This window comes from Gracilinanus agilis, chromosome 2, assembly GCF_016433145.1.
Source record: "Gracilinanus agilis isolate LMUSP501 chromosome 2, AgileGrace, whole genome shotgun sequence".
NCBI classification, from domain to species: domain Eukaryota; kingdom Metazoa; phylum Chordata; class Mammalia; order Didelphimorphia; family Didelphidae; genus Gracilinanus; species Gracilinanus agilis.
The window spans coordinates 90524961-90532816 of NC_058131.1; positions in this window are offsets into that span (position 1 = coordinate 90524961).

Genomic DNA, 7856 nt, shown 5'->3' on the forward strand with positions numbered 1-7856 from the left:
GGGGGGAGTTGACTAGGAATTAGAGAAAAGGAAATGGTCAGTCAGTCAGCTAGCATTTATGAAGCACCTGTTATGCACCAGTCACTTTGCTAATGTCTGGGGATTTTAAAAAAAAAGGCAAAAACAAACAGTTCTTTCTCTCAAAGAGCTCCCAGTTTAATTAGACGGACTCATAAAATGGAAGGCTGGGATGAGTGATTTTCAGGTATGAGGATGGGGATGTAGACAATGGACTTTAGAGTTTCCTGATCCGGGAAGTCCTGAGAAAGATTATTTTGTCTACCTGTGTGTCACCAGGCCAGACAGGGGCCCACCTAAGACCTGCCCTCTCTAACCCTCCAAAACTAGCATCCTTTTACTACAGCCCCTTCCAGGAAATTGCTAGGGCTCCTTCCTCACTGCCCTCAGCCAACCCTGCAGTCCTCATTTCAGGAGGGACTCACGAGCCTTAAAACAACCTCAGATGGATCAAAAATAAGAGTTCTGGTTGCTCCTTTCCCATTGTTGGGTTTGAGGACAGAGAAGAAAATGGCGGAGCGAATCCCATGGGGCTTATCCTACCCTAGCCCAGGGGCTCTCTCTGTCCATGCCTAGACATTCCAGTGACTTCTTTGCCCAAAGCCTAGAGGCAGAGCGGGGCTGGCGAGCCAGCAGGGCCTCGCCACCACCCTGCCCCACCTGTCCTTGAACAGGGCTTTCCGTTTACAAAGCACAGGCCATAAGCATTACCTCACTGGATAGCCTTGCACTAGTAAGTTCATAGTAAATATTTGCTGAATGAATGAGTGAATTTGATAACAACAACAATAATAGCTGCCACCTTTATAGCAGGTCTTAAAGACACTTTCATCAAAACAACCCTCTGAGGCCCCATTTTACAGACATGGGAAAAGGGGCCTCAGAGAGGTGGATCGAATCTGCTGAGGTCACACAGCTGAGGACGCAACTGGAAGGGCCAAGAATGAAATTCTCCATCTCTGAGTTCAGAGGCCACAAAAAGCGTTCGAATCCCAAAAGCCCAGGTCAGGCGAGCGATCCTGGACCCCTCAGCTTCCTCTATGCCCTGGGGTGGGACAAAAGGCTCCTGTTGCACAGATTGTTCCCCCCACTAAACTAGGGAGCCCCATCTTGAAGCTCACCAAGGATTTCCCAAACGTAAGATGGGAGGCTCCTGAAATAAAGGGAAATGTTTCCATCCTGGGCAGAATGTTTGCCTAAAGGGGTTTTGGATCTGGAAAAGGAAGCAAAATCATAAAGATGGGGGGAAACTGAGAGAAAGGCAGATAGGCAAGAAGGAATAATAAAAGAGAGCCTGACTATTGATCTGGTCAGGATATCAACAAATAATTAAAATATAATTATAAATATATAACATAAATTATTTATTGGACATGTTAATTATATATAATTTATATTATATGTTTGTGAATATATAATATAAATTATTATTGGATGTGTTAATTATGTATAATTTATATTATATATTTATAATTATAAATAAATCCAATAATTAAAAAACAAAACAACCTCTGTTTGCTTCAGTTTCCTCAAATGTAAAATGGGGATCATAATAGCACCTACCTTCCCGGGTTGTTGGGAGATCTGATCACATATTTGTAAAGCACCTAGCATATGAGCTATCGCATAGTAGGGTACCAGGTAAATATTGGCCATTATCATTGCTATTCTGTTATAGCCTCTCTCATACAACAATGGTAATGGAAAGAACACTGGACTGGGTGAAAAGACCAGGACTTTGGTTCAGAATCGAATCCTAACCAACTTCTGCTCTGCGAGTCTCAGTTTGTTCATCTACAAAGTAAGGATAATGAAACTCACACTACCTACACCTTGGGGTGGTAACTGAGGCGCCATCTTGAAAAACTTTCTGTGCTTGATCTGTGTGAGTGCTCGTCCATCTATTCTATTGCTTTGCTCAATAACCTTCAAAAATTCCCAAATGCATGGGAAATAAGGTCCCAACTCCTAACTGTAACACTCAATGCCCTCCCACATTTTGGCTTGATCCTCCCTAATTACAACCCTCTCCTCTCCCTGCTGTCTTCCCAGTAGCCTCCCTCTCTATGCCACATTCACTCCCATCGCCACAGTTTTATTCACTCTCCTCTCATATCCTGGAACGTTCTCTCCACCCGGCTTAGCTGAATCCCACCTGCCCTGCTTCTCCTGGTTCTGCCTCCTAAGTGAAGTGTTTCCTGGCTCCTCTCCCTTGCAATGACTTTAGGGCCAGGAAATGGTTTGTTGGTCCCTTGGAGATTGGCCATTAAAGCCTTATTCCTTTGGAACAACACACATTTCCATCACCGGATTATTACAAAGACCTCACAATAACCCTCTGAAGCGACACTGGCAGTATTTTTCTCCCCGAGGTCCACCTGAGGATAGTGAATCCCAGGGAGTGATAAAGCCCAACTTTACTCAGGTAGCCACATGGTCAGGGCAGGAGTCCAACCCAAGCCTTCCAGCTCTGCCTTCATTGTTCCTTCAGCACCAGCATATCCCCCTGCTACATCAGGAGGCTACCCTGTAGTGTCTGTCCGTGGGCTATTTTCACCTTGAAAAATAATACAAAACCCTGCGCTCCCCAGCCCCCACCACTCTCTACATCCCATACCCTGGGGCTGGAATCAGGCTGACAAACACCCGGCCCTGCCAGCCTGCCAGCCCAGCAGCTGGTCAGCAAAGAGAACTGACAGACAAATATAGCAACTGGTGATTAGCGCAAGGTCATCACTCAAAATCACCAGGTCAGTTTGCTGTTAGCTCCCCAGGGAAGGGCGAGGGACCATTCATGGAGCAGGAGTGAACGGGACGGCTGGTCCTCCCAAACCTGGGATCCTTGGAGCCTGCTTCCAGATGACTCTTCCCAAACCCTCTAGGATCCTTTGGTTCCAAGCATTCTCCTTAAGTGGAAGCCACTGTAGGATAGGGGCTGCCCTGGGCTGGATGCTCAGAGAAGAAAGAGAGGGAGGAAGAGAGAGGTGCCTCTTGGGAAACTCCTAATCTGATGAGCAAGACCATCATCACTGCCCTCAAGAAGGAGAAAGAGCCCATTCTGGTGTTTTGGGCAGAGTGAAAGTGGGAGAAACCCCACAGAAGAAGACAGAGTGGTATAGTATCAACCAGATGTCCATTCAGAAGATGTAAGATTGCATCTGGTTCTGCTACTTATTATCTCTGGGACCTTGGGCAAGTCATCTCTATAGGATTCCAATTCCTCCTCTAGAGAATGAGGAAGATGGCCAAGGTGCTTACCAGCTTTCGATCCAATGGTCTCATGACTCCCAGGTTTAACTCTTCTCCTCCTCTCTCTCTAATCTTATATGGGAGTATGTTTATGGATTGAGAGTTCAGTAAGTGCCAGCTTTGTCCCTTCCCGACCCCTCCGCTTGCCAAGATCTCAGACCCAGCATGGTGGGATCAGTAAAGGGAAACTCTGCTCTACCACCCCCATACACCCCTGCCTGCCATCCCCATGCCCATAAAACCTTTGCCTCGAGCCACTATGGCTGGATTCCTTTTGTTTGTTTGTTTTTTAACTTTGAGTTGACTCCAGCAACCTTCCTGTTTGCAAACGGCCTCCCAACAGAAGACATCCTGAGGTTATTATATCTACAGCCTGTGCCCTCCCTCTCCCCACCCCTTAACAACCCTCCCTAACCCCCAAGAAACATATGCAGGGGCTGAGGGCCAAGGAGCCATGAATCCTTCAAGCCTTTCCTGAGGGAGGCTGTGTGTTGGGGACAGTTAGGGGGAGTTAGCCCAGAGGATATAAATTGTGCTTCTGTTTTCTCCACCCTACAGGAGGTGGAAGGGTGAGGCCAAGAGCAGACAAGGGCTGAGAGATGGACCCAACAGTGACAGGATGGAGAGGAAACGTGTCCCTGTCTCTCTGGGTGACCTTGAGCCTAGTGTGGCTTTTCTTTCAATCTCCATTTCTCTTTCCCTTTCATGAGGTCAGTTCAAAGAGTCAAGGTGGTGGGTTATCTTAGGGGCCTTTCACCCACTTTCTAAATGGGTTTGGAGGTCCCTCATCTTCCTTTTTCACTCTATGTAGATTTCCCCCATCGTTCAAAGCCATATTCAAATCTCAGTTTCTCCATGATTTTCCAAACACAGGTGGATTCTATTCATTACCCTGTTCCAATCCCCAGTCTGCCACCTCACAACATGATTAAAAATCAGCTGAAAACCCTTACCTGAGATTAGTTATGGCTGGAGATACCTCTAAATTGTGCCCATCCCTCTCTGACCATCCATTCCCACACTTTGAACAATACTCGTCGAGCCTTCCCTTCCAGATGATCTCTCATTTTCAATCCCTACATCTTGTACGGACATAGGTTTGCATGCCATCTCCTCCATTAGAATGTGAGCTCCCCAAGGACGGGGACCCTGCTTTTGCTTTTCTTTGCATCTCCAACACTTCACATAGTGTCTGACATATAAAAAACACTTAAAAAATGATTGTTGAATGACTGACTGGCACGATTCTGGAGCTGAGAGGTAAGGTCAAGAAGGGAGACAGCCCTTTGGGAAGGGAGAAGCTAGAGTTGAAGCCATTGGAATAAATGAAATTACCAAGGGAGAGAGTATTGTGAGAGAAAAGATCCAAAGAGGACAGAATCTTGGGGAATATCCAATTCATGGGCTTAGGGAGAAGATGAAGAGCTGGTGAAAAAGATGAGTTGGGGAGGGGTAACGCCATAGGAGAAGTAGGAGGAGAGTGTGGTGTCTACGAAGCCCTTTCCTGATGCTCTCTCCTCTCCATGGGACCCTCACCCCCAACCCACCCTTCTGAATGGGAGTCTGGCTCAAGCCTCAGGAGGACTCAAAGTCTTCACTCCAAGTACATTAGGGAACAGACGTGTGCCAGGTCACTTGCCTTGGCAAAACTCAACTCAGCAAAGCTAGCAAAGTTAAATAAAAAATTCCTCATGAACCCGAGTTGGATGGATCCTCAGAGAGCATTTAATGGCACTATTATTTGAATTAGAGTCCTCTCCATGGCCTCCCCCAACAAACCGCTATCAGACTTTGCTTAAAGACCTCCACCTCACTGAAGAACTCGAAGTAAGAATCCATCTTGCTTTTAGATAGCTATAATTGTTAGGAAATGTTTTCCTTATCATGATGGAGCTTAAATTGGTTGTCTCTCTGTAGCTTTCATTGGTGACTCTTCTTTCTTCCATTTCCGTTAAGGAAGATAAACATAACCATCCACTGATAACCCTCAAATAGATGAAGATCACTATTTTATCCCCCCTTTATTCTCCATTATCATAGCCTTCATTTCTTCAAGCTAATAATCCCCAGATCTTCAATGGGGACACGGAAGGACGGGCAGAAAAAGGCACTTGATATGGCATGGTCTCTGCATCCTTTCCCCAAAATAGTCATCTGTCCTGAACGTGATGCTCAGAGATGAACACGATCCTTCAGATGTAGTCTATCCAGAAGATTATTGGCTCCCTTATTCTGGACACCGCTCTTTTGTCAAAATAGTAAGCTACTCTAGCCATCCTATCACACTGTTGAATCACATTCAACCAGATCCTCCAATTCCCTTTCACTTTAACTAACCACTAGCCACACTTCTCTCATTTTATACTTAGGCTTTTGATTTTTTTGGCCCCAAATGCAGGTCTTTACATTTATCTCTGTTCATCTGTTTCTTACTAGACTTGGCTCTTATTTCCAGTCTATTGCGATCTTTTGGGATCTCTGTTCTATCATCTAGTGTACAAGTTATCTATTCCAACATGGTTATATCCCCAAATTCCATAAGGATGCCTCCAATCAAAACACTGATTAAAAAGAAAGTAGAACTGAAAAGGGCCAAAGAAAGAGACCTATGTTATTCACCTCTCTTCAAGTTGACACAAATCTATTAATGACTACTCTGAGATCAGTTATTCTATCAGATGCAAACTCCCCTAACTGGATCATCTAGCCCATAGTTTTCCTTCTTGTCTTCAAGAATAGCTTGAGACATTCTATCAAATGTCTTACTGAAATCTAGGCAGATTAGAGCTGTGGCATCCCCCTGATCTGCTCAGGTGCCTCTCTGCTCCACAGAAACAAAGGATTAGAAGGGATCTCAGGAACTTCCTAAGTATGGCATGTATCTGAACCTGAACTCCTTTGGTAACATTATCCTTTTTTCCTTTAAGGTGGCTCCTCCAGTTTCTACTCTCATTCCTCTTTCATTAGGAGCCACATTTCCTCATAAGGTTTAATAGATGATCCTGCTCGGGAATAAAGTCTTACACCAAGGAATAATATTCTAATGGAAGAATTTTCCTCATCAGCAACCAGATTTGGAGATGTATTTGGGGATGGGGGCTATTGGGACCCTTTCCTACTTGTCGACCTTCTCTCTTTCTCTCTCTCCTGTCTGTCTGCCTGTCTGTCTTTCCCTCTCCCTCTCTTAGGTCTGCAGTACATGAATGAGCTAAGTTCTGCTCAGCTATGGCTGGACTAATTTCATGATATGCCTACGTGGAACTCTGTACAGACTGTCAACTTCCTCTTATCTTCAGGGAATTTGACTACATAGCCATTTGGAAGGAATACCTAGGATGGGAGAAAGAAGACACAATGAGTTCCTGAAAAAAAAAGCCTGGGGCCCCCCCAGATCTCTGATTGCAAAGGAAATTGCCAATTATCAACCAGTATTTCTTGATATATATATTTGGTTTGGTTTTGTAGGAGAAAAGAGGAGGCCACTGAGCCTGCCCTCCCCACTCCCCAGTAGAGCTTCCAGTCTAGTTCTGGGAAAAGACCTACATCTGGGAAATAGCTGGAGAAGAATTACGGCCAGTGCTCCAGATCCCTTTGTAAGAATCCAAGGAAGAAGAAAGGTGAGATCTGGCAGCTGATGCCACCAAGGAGGTGGGGCTTCAATCAGACCTTGAAGGACAGGCAGGATTTGGACTAGTTGACAAGGGCATTCCAGGCAGGGCAACACCCTGAGCATGAGCCTGGAAGCAAGAATGGACCTGACCTATAGCAAGGGAGGAGAGAACAGATACGGAGGAGATTGGACTGGACTAGCTCGAGGGAAGTGATGGGGAGATGAGGAGATAGGACCGGTTTTCTTCCCTTTCTGATGATCTCACCGTCCCTGGGCTACGTGATCCAGGGATAAACATGTGATCTCTTCAGAGGGTCTAAGGAAGGATCTGGCCCTAGGCAAGAATGGACTAGATCATCTCTCAAAATGCTTCGCAGCCTAAGGAGCTGAGGATTTCTCAGTCATTCTGGGAGTATTCACTGCTTTCCCAGATCACTTTGGAAGATCCTCCCAGCCATATGGTTCTTTTGTCTCTCTCTCTCTCTCTCTCTCTCTCTCTCTCTCTCTCTCTCTCTCTCTCTCTCTTTCTCTCTCTTTCTCTCTCTTACAGCCTCAGTTCAGCTGTTGAAACGGCCAAACCTCGATGAAACCCAAACAGGAAGCTGAGGATAAGGGAACCAACTGCCAGGAGATCTCTGAGGCCACTCCAGGAAATGTGTCTGTGTGTGTGTGTATGTCTAGGGGGCCAGGGAGGAAGGTAGCAGGGTTTGGATGAGGGCCAGGGTGAGCAGGATCCTACAAGAATAGGGTCTGCCCTTCAAAGATAGCTTCAGTCTCAAGATGGTGGACGCTGGGAAATTGCCCAAGGTTAAAGGGGCTTGAGCAATTCATGGGTGTCTCATGAGCTCTCTCGGTGTCTATCTAGAATCATAGAATCCAACGCTATCCCATACCGGGACAAGAATCCCCTCCATACCATTCCCAACGAAGGCTGGAGAATAGGACCTTCTACCTCCCCAGGTAGTTCTTTCTACTGGAT